The 15,571-nt window shown below is 28.0% G+C and overlaps 1 protein-coding gene across 1 annotated transcript in view; it reads left to right on the forward strand.

The window, feature by feature from the left end:
- The first annotated feature begins 2,582 nt into the window (after positions 1 to 2,582).
- Positions 2,583 to 15,571, forward strand: part of LOC129912307 (protein Tob1) — a 120,980-nt gene continuing 107,991 nt past the window's right edge. The window contains exon 1 of the mRNA XM_055990518.1: positions 2,583 to 2,735. The gene's annotated coding sequence lies outside the window, so the exon portion shown is untranslated. The remainder of the gene's footprint in view (positions 2,736 to 15,571) is intronic.

A 15,571-nucleotide genomic window follows, 5' to 3' on the forward strand; every position in this document is an offset into this window, starting at 1 on the left:
CAAAAATTTATCATCGCCTCTGCGCATATACCCTATACCCTATACACTTCTGACTATTTTGTGGGTACCTATACTAAAGATACAAATTCTATATTGAAAGGGGTTTTCCCCGCCATTCTTGTTTTGGTATTATTTTATAGTGTCACCCAATTTATCATCCCTCTCAGTTTGAACACAAAATCAACCCCCAAAACCACCATTAGCCCCCCAACAACACACAGGAAAAGCTTTACTCTCATAATTATCGGATACAAAAACAAATGTTAAAAAAAATAAAAAATAAGAAAAATTAAACGATTTGCCCCAGTGATATACTAAACTATAAGCTTTTTTTCGCCATTTCTCCTACTCAACCACCACCACAACAGAAAATTTTTCAAATGAGAAAACTTCTGTGTATCTAAAGCTAAATAAAAACACAATTTTTGGTTTGCTCTCATGTGGAAATCTTTTTTTTTTTTTTTTCTTACAATTTGATTTTATTTATTTATTGTTTGCTTTTTGAGTCGGAGGGAGCTCTACACTCTATAACCAAGTCAGCCCCAGCTAGGCTACTATACATTTAGCAGCGCCAAATCAATTTGACTCTCTTGCCAGTGTTGTTGTTGTTGTTTTTTTTTTTTTTTGTAATTTTTTTGAGCTCTCCACCGCCACTATACCGCCCGTCATCATCATAGTCGTTGTCGTAGTCGTCTTCATCGTCGTATAGTTGTTGTCGTCGCCGCTACTGCTACTATATTGCTGGTGCTGTCGAGTCGTTTTTGGTATATCTCGAGGAAAAGCTCAAATCGAAATTTCAATACTTTACCGTCAACAGAACACAGCGCACGCCATTCATATTTATTCTCTCTCGGTGTTATAATAATAATAATAAATTAATAATAATTAAGTCAAAAAATTCAAGTGCAGATACTAGATACAAAATAGTAGGTATCTTTTAACCTCAAAAAAAAAAAAAAAAAAAAATATCTTTAAATTGCACTTGAAACAAAAACAAAAGATACAAAAATATTTCAAATTTAACAAAAATAAAAATAGATAAATCGACAAGAAGTATTCATCGTTATAATAGCCAACTACCGTTAAATATTTTTTTTTATATATATATTTTTTTTTATCTAAATTTTGTATCCCAGTATCTTTCGCCTCGCATCAAACAACGATATATTTGTATATCAAAATCAATCGTCTCAAAAAACATCAACAAAACACAACCCACATCACGGATATTTTCAATTAAAAACAAAAATAAAAAAAAAATACTTAAAATTAAACATAAAAATAAATCCAAAAAAATTAAGTTCAAATTACATAAAAATTAAATATATATTAAATAAATTAATTAAAAATATCAATTAAATTATACCTCCCAGTGCAAGTCATATAATTATAACTGTTATTATTATTACAAAATATATTTATTAAAAACAAAATAAATATTTCGTGCGTCGTCGCTTGCTCTAAATAAATAAAAAAAAAATTGTTAAAAATATTATACAATATTATTCTATAACAAAAAAAAAATTCGAGTACACATAAAAAAAAAAAAACACAAATAAGTTCTTTTGTATTTTTCTACTTTTATAAAGTGAATTATTATTGTTGCTTGATTTGTAAACAAAACTTAAAATAAATAAATAAAATAAAAAAATCTATTACCCAACGTTTCATATATATAAATATATACTTACCACAATTATTCTATACAAAAATAACAACAACAACAATAAAAATTAAAAAAAAAAAAAGGATTCGTTCTATATAGCAATTCATTCGGAATATACCTTCATGATATAATTTAGCTCGAAAGCTAAAGCTAAAACAGCTGATTTGCATAACAACCCAACACAAAAAAAGCAACGAAATTGACTCATCCACATTCGGTGTGTGGTATTTGTAAGGCAATAATACACGACTGTATTTTGTAAAAGGAATGGATGGATATTTATTAAAAAAAAAAAATAATAAAACAAGTGTTTTTTTGATTTATGCATAAAATAAATAAATTTCATTAAATTCCCACCGCAGCGTAGTGCCACCTTACCATAATATTTGCTACTAAATTACAAAAAAAAAGTATAAACTTCAATTTCTCTAAAACACAATTTATTGTTGTAAATCAAAAATATATATAAAAATATTATTATATATATAATTCCCTCAGATTTAAATGTCAAATTTATTTGTTTTCTATTTAAAAACATCATAAATGTTTGTTATAAATTAAATTAAATAAAAATAAAAAAAAACTTCGACAAATTGCAAAAAAAAAAAACAAAACAAATTTTTAACAATTCACGGTGGTGACACAAGATAGTGTGAGAACTGAAAATAAATAAATTTTATATAGTGCATAGCATTCTTCTACCTGCCTCTGTATATATGTATCGCGATTTATCTCGTTGTATTTAAAAACACTTGCCAATTATTGTGTGTTGTATATAAATTTTTTTAAAAACAAAAAAAAATAAATAAACACATCCCTGTGTTTTTAAATATCGCATTTATTTCGGTTCAGTGAAAAAAAAATAGAGTTATTTTTTTGTTCTTTTAATTATTTCTTTTATCTTATTCTCTATTCGCGTGTGTTAAGTTTCTTGTTAATTGTTTTGGGTTTTTTTTTTGTAAAAAAAAAAACAAACAAAGAAACTTTTAAATGTTCGATATAAAATCTATATAAAACAGAGAAAAAAAAATTAACATCGAGAAACAGAGTGGACGTCATATTTGAAGAAGTGAGTAAAAGTTATTTAATTGTTTATATTTAAAGTTTTCAAATGAATTTTATTTAAATTAAACAGCAAAAAATTAGGTTTTACTTTAATATTGTTGCAGTTAATTTCGATCCTTTTTACTATAAGAAATTAAAATATCTTTTAATTGGCAATTATACCTTTAACCGCTGATTACACATCTTTAGAAATATTAAGATTTTCAAAAAAATTATTTGTGGATGCATCAACTTGGATGTTTTTAATTGCGTTGTTTCAAAATGTTTCTGGGACTAGAGATTAACGATCGCACCGGTATTGAAAGTACTTCCGTCCAGCCATGATAATTTTATAAAAGTGGAAGTTGATCAGAATTCGTACATTTTGATCATAATGAAAAGGGTGCTTCGTATAGATCTTACTAAATCGGGAATAAAGTCGAACTTATGGTATTTCGTTTACTGGGGTCTATTTCACAGCTTACTACATCAGTCACATCAGCAATACATCAACGACTTCAAACGATAACTGGTGCGGCCTGTTGGACTTCTCGAAGCACCTTTTTGAACATTTGCACTATTTAGACCATAAAAAGTATTTCCCGAAGTTCAACCGAATTCAAATATTGATTTTTGAAGTCGCTGATATTTTATTGCGTTTTTTTAACCACTTTTTAGCCTTTTTAAAAAGATTTCAATTTTCACTGTGAAGGCATCTAAGGCAACAATTTGTTAATAACTTTAGTAAGTCGAATCTCAGACATAAAATAATTTCTCTCCGAGGAACAGAAATTTAAATAAATTCAAAAAGGATATAAAGGTGTTAAATAGGTAATGGAAAGGGTTCTACAATTTATTAGTTAAGTTTGATTTTTTTAACATTGCATTTAAAGCAGGGGAATAGTTACCATTGAGGCAGCCGAGAACCAAATAACTCAGCAACCAGACCTTCAAGAAACGTTTGGTTTTCTCATGAATAAAGCTTAAAAAGACCTTTCTTTTAATGTCTTACCTTATTAAGAAAAAAAAAAAAACTATCTGTTTTGCCTGGGGCCCTGACAGCTCAACGTACGCCTCTTATTTAAAATGTCATGTTTTTATTACATCTTCAATATTAAATCTTAAAAAACTAGTTTTGGGAACTTTAGAGTCGTCTATCTAGTAACCACAGAGCGCCAAAAATTAAGGTGAATATTTTTTGATATCACAGTTTTTTCCTACCCATCTATAGGAATTAAAATAAATCGATTTGAAATATTGTTAGGAGGAATTGGGGGAGAATTGGGAAGAGAGGGAATTGGCTTATTTGTAGTTTATGCTTTAAAATTCAGGGAACAATTAAATGCAAGGAAAATCCTGTTAGTTTTTGATAAACATCATTTAAAGTAGATTATTTATTTTTCTTGTCAACAACATTAAGGTCAAAATAAAATGAAAAATATTGATTTTTTGTCAAAGTCCAAAAAAGTTGTTTATGTTACCTATACCGTCCGTAGATATATAAGTTTTTTCGTTTGTGATCTGTTCGCTCATTTATTCATCGAACTACAGTTCTGCTCTTCAGTTGCGCACATCAAACTCCTCTTATTTTATTTTATATCTGTCCCATTATAATACTCGTTTGGCTAGATTAACGTTAACTTACGTGCATAGAATTCGTACCTACAGTTCATTATGAATTATTTTCTCCAGATCCAGACGGGACCAAAAACCACAACAGTCAAAATAAATGTTTTCAATTCCAAAATCTGCAAAAGCACTACTGGCAGACTTCTTTGATCTCAATATAAAAGGTGTGCTAGGGTACTCCGCAAATTAGTCAAATGTTAATATATTTTCAAAATTTCAACCTCTATAGCTCAAAGTCCTCCAAAATCCCACTATTGGCTTTTTTCTTAAGGCACATTTAAAGTACAAGAGTAGGAAAGGAGGTGATCGTTGATCAAACTGGAAAATGTATATTTACCTATTAACGTATAGTTGTTCCACGTTTACGTGGATCTTACCTTTCTTCACACCAGTATTAGTGACAGACCTTACTTCTTTATCGCTAGAAATGCCATCAAAAATCTCAAAGCTTACACTAGATTAGACTTTAGTGTCTTGTAAGCGATAAACATTATTTGAATACAATATCACAGAGACATTAACATTTTTCAAACCTAATCCTCCTTCTAAATATTATAGACTTCCTATTTTTGTTTTAAACTTTGAACTTACTTCTGTAGAGAAATTCTTTCTTTTTTTACCTACTTGTAGTGCGTCTAAACTCTATATTGAACGCACGATAGCTGACACGACATTCAGGAACTACATATAATAATAATAATATATTCACAATTCATGCCTATCTTCTTAAACTCTTTTTACGCTCGTAAATACTGTGTTAAAAACGTTAACGTACCTTGTCAAAATTCTTTCAAGGTCAGAAACTTATTCAACTTAAAAAAAAAAGAACTTTAACATGAAGAGTAGTTGATCTACATTATATGACTTCAACAATTCTTTAACTAAACAGCAAACATTTTTTATTTTGAGAATGTATACCTAAATAGTTAAAAAAAAAATGTTCGCCTCCGAAACATAATGAACTACTATAATTCAAATTCAATCCTAAAAGCCATTTGCTGAATCGAAACTCAAATAACTTATGTTAAACATAAACTCTTATTCCCTACTTTTTCCTCTGCGTAAACTGTCACATAAGGATTTATGTAGAACTTAAATGCTTAAGTTTCGATTCAGCAAACGGGTCTAAGTGGGCTTGAGGTCTTGTTTAGGATTGAATTTTAGTTCTAAAAAAGGTCACGAAGGTAGGAATAATTTGGGACCTACCCCAATTTGTTTTTATGAAAATAGACTTTATTCTGTTCCAAAATTATTCCGTCACTGGATTTAAGTGCCCTGTGTTATTATGTAAGTTTTGTTGCACATCAAATTTTTAAAAAGCCTTTTTTTTTTATCTTAAAAATCAATCTTTGTACCGATTTTCAACCAATTTATATAACTTGAACCGGATTTAGAAGATGAGGGTGATATCTCTATCTATAATTCACAAGTACCTAGACTGAGGGAAAAAATAAATTGAAGTTGAAACGTCTTTGTTTAAAAGATGAACTACTTTGATTTATGTGACTTTACGATGCGAAACCATCAAAAATTTACGCTTTTTCCATGTTGATTTTAAAATTTTCATCTTTAACGCAAAATCATTCCGAATAATAGTTAAATCAATGTGTTTTTCATTGATTTTATGTTGTTTTATGGTGGCTTTTCCCTCATTGTAATTTTTGGATTACTCAGCACCTTGTTCAAAAGTTTCAGTAGTAGGTATTTTTGCTAAATAATTTATGTATGATAACCTCACTTTATTAAGTCACATTCTTTATTTAAAACGATTTTTAGAAATTGCATTCATGATTTAATATCACGCTGCAATGTTCCGGATTACTTGAGAAGTAACTTCAAATGTCAATAATTGAGAAATTTAAGTTATCTAAGAAAGATAAATATTGTAGAAATTTATTTACCATAGTCTCTTTGGGTGCATTTTTATTTCATCTTTTCTTTATTTTCATAATTTTTCTGTCAGTATGCACTATCCTCAATTTCCATTACCTTGATTTTGTTCTTACAAACAACGCCTTGAACAATTATTTACATAACATTTAACTGCCTACTATGTATGAATTTCCGGACAGGAAATCATACTGTTAACAACATGGCCATCACCTCTATGTTAACAAGCTACACGCAATTGCTTTAAATATTCATTTAAATATACAAACAAATTGTTCACATGTAGTTCATAGGGTTTGGCTTACCAACAATTAGCAATTTTTAAATAACTTCCAATTCTTTTTCTGTTTTGAATTGAAAATGACGTAGAATATAAACCTTCTTATCTGTTTTTTCATCAGAACTTCAACCACCAACAATAATTCTCGATTTTACTAATGATTTATATCAAATTAAAAGTGAGTGTATAATTCACAAAATAAATAAATTCTTGGTTAAACCTTATCTATTTTTCTTAAAAAATTGTTTATTTTCATTTTTCTTACAAAAAAAAAAAATAACTGTTTACGTAATAAACATAAATTATTTTATTTCATGAATTTTAATAACCAAATTTTGTTTTTTATTACTTTAAAGCCATTTCCTTTTGGCATTTCAATTTGGTATTAACACAAAATTCAACATTCTGATGCAGAAGTTATAACCTTTTAAACATACATACATACAAAATAAATCTTTGACCTTTTCAAAAGGATTTCTTGGATTGATGCCAACAACATGCGCTTGTTGGGTAATGCGAAAGGTAATCTATAAATTAACATTCATTCATGTGCAATTTAAGGAAAATTTGTTGCATTGTATTCCGGTTTGCACATTTGCACTAAATTCAAGGAAAATACAATTTATTTTAATATAAATAAGTTTTATTTGTGTGTTTGGGTTGGGTTTTTTTTGGGTAGATACTTTCTATATCGACTTATTTGTATAATAGAATATATTTACGTACATGATTTGTGGTTTGATGAATTTAGGCAGAAGACATGATATATATAAATTTTGAAAGTTTAATTGAAAACTTACTTATTATAAGAAAGATATCCTAGATTTTAAATTTCATAAGGTCAAATTTAAATTTTTCACTTTGAGTTAAATTTTTTAATTCTACACTTATTTAAATTTGATCCTCCTGAGTATGTTTTAGTAATTAAATTAAATTCATAGAACTAAAACCTCTTTGTTAAAAAAGAGTCTTTTGAAATCGAAAACGCTGTACTCATAAAAAAGTAAAGTCGCAGTAACAAGATCTTTAAAGAAAGATTAAATTATCAAAAGGCTTGAATACCTACACATACTTATTTTTGTATCTTCAATCATATAATATGTGAAGCTTAAAAAGAATTGACCCGTACCTATCCTTTTTTTGTATAAAGTGTTATTTCCTTGGAATCTTAATCCTTATAGGTGTATGTCAAAAAAACTGAGAACCCAGATTGATTTTATCGTTTAATCCATACTTAATACTTTGAAATAGGGTCCATTGTTGTTTCATAGGAAAAATGATTTTGGGATGAAAATAGAATGAAAACAAGACCAAACTTTAATATCCTTTTTTTTTGTTCAAAGTATTTATATAAAATAATCCTATAAAATTACAGCAAGACAAAAGCAAAAAAAAAAAGAAAAGCTTATACCTAGGTAGAGATACACGCAAAATAATTTTTAAAGGTCATCCGGGCTAACGATGTTTCTGTATAAATGTATGTACATATATATTTTTGCCTTCTTGTCCAGAGTTTAATTTCTCTTCATCGAACTTTTATCGTTTCACATAAATACATTTTTTGAATTAAAAATATAACCTTTGACATTTTCTTTTGATTATAGCTTCTTTAAATTTTTGTTGTTCTTTTTCCGTTATGTGTGTTGGTAGAAAGATACGTAAAAAAGCTGAAAATTAATTCAATTTAATATTCTATGAGATCGTCTTTATTATAACTTTTTCCGCTGACATTACTTATTTTCTTATTTTTTTTCTTTTTTTGTCCTGTGTGACATTTCATCCATATATTTGTACATTATATAATAATATGAATTCAAAAGAAGAAAAAGTTAAAAGAATATGAAATGAAAAAAAAAGCAAAATACAAATATATAGTAATTTATTCAATCAACCTACCCACGCATAGGAAATAAATATGATTTTACTTTTTCTTCATTTTATTCTCTGAAGCTCAATAATTTTTCTGAAAAAAAATCAAAGTTTCTTTGCAAATATTATTTCTAACCTAACAGTGTTAAATTCAGTGCTGCCAATTTATTTTTATTTAATATGATTTTTTTTGTACCAGGATAAAACACATATACCTACAAAAGTGCAGACCCAGAAATAATTCGCAAAGAGTTAAAAATCAGTTATAGAGCATCGATCAAAGTAAAATTTCAAAAGTCTCCAAAAATACCATTATTAAAAATACGATGAATCCTAATAAAAAAGTTGTCTTTGATCAAAATTTTTAAAAATTGCGAATATCTGTACTTAGCTCGTAAAATATGAGTTTTTTTTTTTAAATATATTTTTTTAAACTCACTTTGGAGACTTATGTTTTCTACAAAATTGCTTAAGGTATGCTTTCGTAATACTTATCGTATAGAAAATAGTGCCCTCAACAGAGAACTATATGTATGTACCTATATCAAAAATATCGGTTTTTTGCTTATTTTCGTAAAATAATTCAGTGTTTATATTTCAGAGCTAGATTTAGGTATAAGAAGTGAAAAAAAAATCAATTTTTTACTTACGATATGTACTATAGAGCAAGTTTAGGATTCGTAAAAAATCGAATTCGAGATAACAGTTTTACATGACATTACGATAATGTAGAATGCCAAAAAAGTGGGTCTGGCAATTCTGTCTGTCTGTATGAACCTCGAGCTACAACCTATACTACTGGAGTGATTTGCTTCAAACTTGGTAGTAAATAGTTTTGGGTGATTTTTGGGTCCAAAACTAACGGTACCTGTCATATATAAGGAAATAGAAAAGTTGATTTATTTCAAAACGGCTCTAGCGATTTTAATAAAATTTTTTGTGTTTACTATTACACATGAGAGCCTTCTTATGAAACAAAAAAATTTTTTTTTAACGGTTATTTACGGTACCTCCCATAGAACGGTTTTTTTAATTTATGAATTACTCCTTAACGAAATAGTAGATTTCAACAAAAAATTTTATGCAGAAACATTTATATACAAATTTTATAAAATTTTCAAAAAACCTATTTTTGGATTTTTAAAAAATATTTCAAATTTTTGAAAACGGGTTGATGAATTTTATTGAAACAACAATTTTTTTTTTTTGAAAAATGCTGGAAAATTTGTATACATAAAAATTATTTTTTTAAAAAACGGCTCCAACGATTTTCGATTTTTTTTTTCTAAAAATTCTCTTATATACACGAAATTAAATGGCATACTTGGTTTTGTGCAAAAGATCATGTAAAACGGTGTTTAATTATTTATCAAAACTAATTTTGTTCAAAAAAAAGCTTTAATATTATGGTTACTTTTACAATAAGAGCAAGTACGTGTGACTCCAGTAGTGCATTTTATTTTATTTCGCGGTTTTTGGAAAATATTTTCAAATAATTTTTAGAGACGATGGAGTTAAACAAAATTAAGATGTGCTTCTTCATAATTGCCATCGTTTAATAGATATAAGGATTCAGAGAGAGAACTATATCAGAAAAATTTATTATTTTTAAACGCTTAAGGCTATCGAAGAGAAGTTTTCTGAGTATTTTTGTTTAAAAAGCCTCTATATGCTCTTTGCTAAATATTTTTAATTCACTTCATACCCCTAACATCTTTTGGAAGATCACATCATAGCCAATGATAGTGATAGCCTATATTAATATAACGCACGACCGGGTCACACGTGCTTGCTCTTATGTTAAAAGTTGCCTAGAATATAAAAGCTTCAAATTTAAAAGCAAAAAAAAACTTTAAAATTCGTATAAAATTTGGTTTAAAGTTAAAAAATATCCCTTTAAATTGTATTGAACTTAAAAAAAAAAAAACAAATTTCACTTTCTGGTATAGGGAAACACCTAAAACACTTAATTACCAAATTTAGGCTGTTTCTCAAGATAAAGATAGACGGACACACAAAAAGACAGACAGCCAGAATCGCGAGAACTTGCAGTGTGGTTCCATTTCAATTTCATCCTGTTCTGACTATAAAATCTAAGAGAAAACCATAAATCCAAGTTTCGGTTCATAGAAGTCGGTTTTGTTTTCTTTGATAAAAATGATTACCTATTATTACAGGTTCTAGTTTGGCCTATGAGTGCTGAATCCCATGTTCACAACTTTGCACTACAAATCAAACCATTTAAAAGGTCATAGAATCGCAAATTTGCTTGAAGTAGGATTTGATAGTAAAAAGTACACATACGCCACAGTGACCCTCTTCAATAATAATTATTTAAAAAAAAAAAATGAAAAGCTGGTAATAATACAAATTGTGGGCTTTCTTCACATTTTACTTACTGTCAAGCTAAATTTGCCATGTAGGGTTCTAAAATCTCGAAATTTAGGAATATTTTGTTTCAAACGAAATGCGTCTGCATGAACCCAATAAACTAAGCATTTTACTATATTCAAAAATTTAACACATAGTTTGCCTAGTTAAAATATTTCAAAATAAATTACATACCGATATTAATTTTTCTTATAAATAAATAAAGGCATCAATCGTAGATATTATATGTGAATTTTTTTCTCAAAAAATTTTATCCAGAATTTGCTACTTGTCACAGTGAGCCTGAACAAGTTTAAGGTTGACCTAAAATGACGACAAAAACTAAAAATGAGACTTTGCTCCTGAAGGCCTCAGCAATAATAATCTGTTTTTACCAAAATCTGATTAGCTTCCATTTTCGAGATACCCCCCGTAAACGTTTTTTTTTTTCGAGAAAAATTCATATCAGCACAAGACTCGAGTACTATAACTTAGGAGCCGAGAATTGAAAACGGTTTTTTGTAGAGGTATTCAATACAACTACTAAACTACTACTTTTTCAAAAGCTAGAGTTGTACACTTAATTTGAGTTTTTAAATCAAGATATTTTAATCAGTAGTTTTCGAAATAATCGATTTCAAAGTCAACATTTGTGAAAAATAGGTATGAAAAAATACATTGAATACTATTTTTGTCAAGACTATGGATTTCAATACTTTCTATGCCTTCTAGTTTTTGAGAAAATTAAAAAATAGGAAAACTACTTTCTTTATTAGGCTCACTAATGAGCGTTCTGGTAACCAAACTGGTACCAAGAAATTTTATTTTTAAGATCCAATTTTAAATGGAAACAAAACCCGTTCATGGAATCGAAGTAAATTAAGCACAGTACTTTTTAATTTTTGATAATGGCAAAGCAAAATAGCCAAGAAAATAAAAATCTAATAAAGAAAGTAGTTTTCCTACTCTGATAACAAATTCTATTTATTCGATTATGATAGTAAGTTTTGTGTAACAGAATTGACCCTCCATTAAAAAACACCAAAATAAGTACTCTTGAAAATTTTGAAATTATAATGTTTAATACAAATAAGTGGGAACCGTGAAAAAATGTCCCTACATTAACCACACACATGTGTGTATTTTCTCTCTGTTTGAAGGCTTTTCCGACTCCAACTCCGACGACATACCTACATAAATCAAATAAACATACCAACACTGGATAAAAGTTTTTCTTCATGGCACATTATTCACACAAATCATTATACGGATTTCCACAAAAATAAACTAGCTTCTGTAGGCTTTCACAGCGCTATGTTCCTCCTTGGTACGGAATTCCTTTTTCTATATCTACCCTCTTTTCCTCTTGAATCACAAGTGCACAAGTAGGTAGGTATATACTTCATATATCTACATATTATCCTTGTCAAAGTAAAATGTATGTTAAGGGCTATAAGTGCTGTGCTTTTCTATCTCTCCATCACGCCAAATTGAATCGCATACCAAAAATATATACTTTTATGTTGTTTTTTTTTTTTTTTCTATACATATAGAATATATTTATCTTGTATAGAAAATGTATAGTTTTCTTTTGAAAATCTGCAGAAAACTGTGTCATTTCCAGGTGACCAAAAAGGTGTGACAGAATTTTTATTTTTTAATTTTATCTTTTTTTTTTTTCTTTTTTTACTTTCTACTAAACAATGTTTTTCATTCAGAAACAAGTGTAATTTTTAACCTAGTTACTATGGGCATGTATGACAAAAATGTATGTTATAGCATAGATACTTGCAAACGCAAGGCAAAGCACCCCACTAGCAGCGGTGCGGTGGTGGTGGTTCATATGTGTTGTGTGTATGCATGCAAATGCAATTTACCCTTAGTTGCTGCTGTTTGCTTCTGCAAAATAAAATACAAAAAAAAAAAAAAAAACATAGACAACAACTAGGTCACTGTGCAAATTAATTAAACACAGATGAGGCTGGCAGCTATAGTAGTATATTACAGAAATGTTCAGATTTGTACCTATACACAGTCCGAGTCATTTGATTAGGGATTCATTTTTGCTTTTTACCGATTTTCAAATAAAATAAAGCTATAGAAGATTTTAAGCCAAAAAGGGGCAAAAAAATAGATCTTTTCTTGGAAATTTTAGTTATGTATTTTGTTTTTTGTATTCAACTTGTATTGTTAGTAAGAAAATTTTTGCTTCAAAAACAATTTCGAACTTGATTAGAACGAATTAGAAAATTAGGAATCACGTCGTTTGATATACTTTTTTGAAATATCTTAGGCCCAATTTTTATTACAAAAATTAATCAAATAAAAAATATGGCACTAATCAAGTGACTCAGAGTGTCCATACCAACATATGCTTGATGCATATGAAAGCATTTAAGTACTTGATTTTTAGTGTCATGGAAAAACGGTTCAAAGAAAAAAAAAAAAAACATACAAATCAAAAATATGCGAATACACTAAAAAAAACAATCACCAGGTGCAAATATTTTATTTCATAATAATCCACCCTCATGGTCTTATTTTTAATTCATTTTTGTGCTTACAAAGTATATTTGGGCATTGATGGTTTCCGAATATGAATTTAAATATCATCCGCTGGAGTTTGGTGAATTAACTAGCTATACAAAGGCTTGATATTTTTTTCGGTCACCGAATTTTGTATGATAAAGTTTGCATTTACGTAACCAGAATTCTCTATGAGTAGAGCAGTGTCATCATTTTACATCAAAATGTAGATGGGCTTGACTTGGGGCTAGGTAGGAAGACTCTCAATTACAGGTGTAATGCATGATTTTGTTTGTGCATTAAATTTTGTTGGCTTTAAACCAATTCTCCTTGGGTGCAACGGTTAAACAAAATATTTTTATCATAAATGAAGGAGAGCTAAAAGGAAATAGATTATGGCCTTTACTTCCAAATATTTTTGGTCAAAAACAATACAAATCATTTTGTAATGATATAATGAGAATATAGTAAGAAGTTTGGAAAAAAAAATTCCAAGATTTAATATGCCCAGGGTACCGTTGTTTTCAGCCGAGCCATACCGTAGTTAGAATAAAAAACTGAAAAAGTTGTGTTATACCAAGTTTAAAGGCTGTGTCTTGGATAAAAATCAAATTGACAAACAAAACAAAAATTATGACTTCAAATACTCTCTTTTTAAAAATATTGCTACTTTCCTTAAAAATAAATTTGTTTTCTGTATAAATTGGATTAACATGGGGGCCCTAAGAATTTCACAGTGCTACAAAATTATTATATTTTGTATTTATTTTGGATTTATTTCAATCTATTCACCATTGTTTTGATCACTGAGGAAAAAAACAACTTAAAACCAACTTAAACCACGTTGATTCACCTATTTTTCGGAATGATTTTGCATTAAAGACGATAAATTTAAAATCAAAGTAGAACATCGTTAGTTTAAAGTGGTTTGCCGTTATAAAACATCTTTAAATCAAAGTTGTTTCAACTTTGCAAAAAAAGCATTAATTTAAATAAAAAAAGTAAAATTAATTTAATTCAAATAGTATTTCAAGGTTTTATTTTTTCCAAAAAATAATAAATTTATAAAAAAACTTGGATTCTGATAATTTTGTTGTTTATTTTAAAACTTACAAACTAATTAAAACTACTTAATCTACTTACTAGGTGAATGTTTTACCAATGTGCTATCTCACTGTTGGAAATTAGAGTGAAGTATAATGCAACAAAAGCTGAAGTCCGACAAAAATAAAAAAAATTCTTACGTGCGTTGGTTGTTTCAATTTTAATTTAAAGATGTTTCATGTTAGTTTTTTTTCAGCATTCAATCAACGTTGAGTATTTTACATTTTACGTTGCATTTTTCTCTCAGAATATTAAATTAAAATCAAACTGTATTATGTTGTTTATTGTTCAAGGTTATCGTTTCCCGAAAAAGTGCTTTGTTAAAAAAAAAAATTGTAAATTTAAAATTTTTAAAAGTATATTTAAACTTAAAGAATACAATCCTCTGGGTGAGCTATATTTAAAAACGACTCCTCACGTTTTTTCTGAGTAAAAAACATAACGTTGATAGTATGAAAATTGTTTAATACCCAGTTTCGATGAGGGCACAAATGAGATATTTTAAATAAATATTCAAAATTTGAAATAAGATAATTTAAACGTTATTTGCATGAAAATTCCAGGATATGAAATAAGTATTTAAACCCACCCAAAGTCTTATTCTGAATAAGCCACTTTATTGTCTTTCTCTTTTCATAGAAATTTGATGAAAATTATATTATTTTAAAAATTTAAAAAACTTTTCGTTAATATACTGATCTTCTGAATTTATTAATATTAGTTCTAACCCTTCAAAAAATTGTTAGACACCCACGTTCTCAATTTTCATAGTTTAAATAGGCTATAAGTTACTAACTTACTCTTTGTTTAAGTCTTTGATATTAAAAAAAAAAAAACAAATCAGTCCTATTCTGAATAAAAACTTCCGGTAAATGTTTTCGGGAGAAGTGCTCATAATCGAAGAATTCCAAGAATATCATTTCTTTTCTATTTAAATTTTGTTCCCTTGTTGCCTAAGGCATTGCATTGATTTTTGAATGTTTTAAGTGTTTTTGTTTGATTTTTCAAAAAAAAAAGATGTATTTCAATTTTTAAACAAAAAACATCTAATTTTTTTTTTCAATTTTTAAATGAAAATCGTTTAAAGTAAAAAAAAAGTATAGCCTTCTATTCAAAAATTAATGAGCTATTTCATCCACAAAAAGTAGGTATTCGGAAGTTGTAATAATAAAATAGGACTTTTGATATAAACA

This window comes from Episyrphus balteatus, chromosome 2, assembly GCF_945859705.1.
Source record: "Episyrphus balteatus chromosome 2, idEpiBalt1.1, whole genome shotgun sequence".
Classification (NCBI taxonomy): domain Eukaryota; kingdom Metazoa; phylum Arthropoda; class Insecta; order Diptera; family Syrphidae; genus Episyrphus; species Episyrphus balteatus.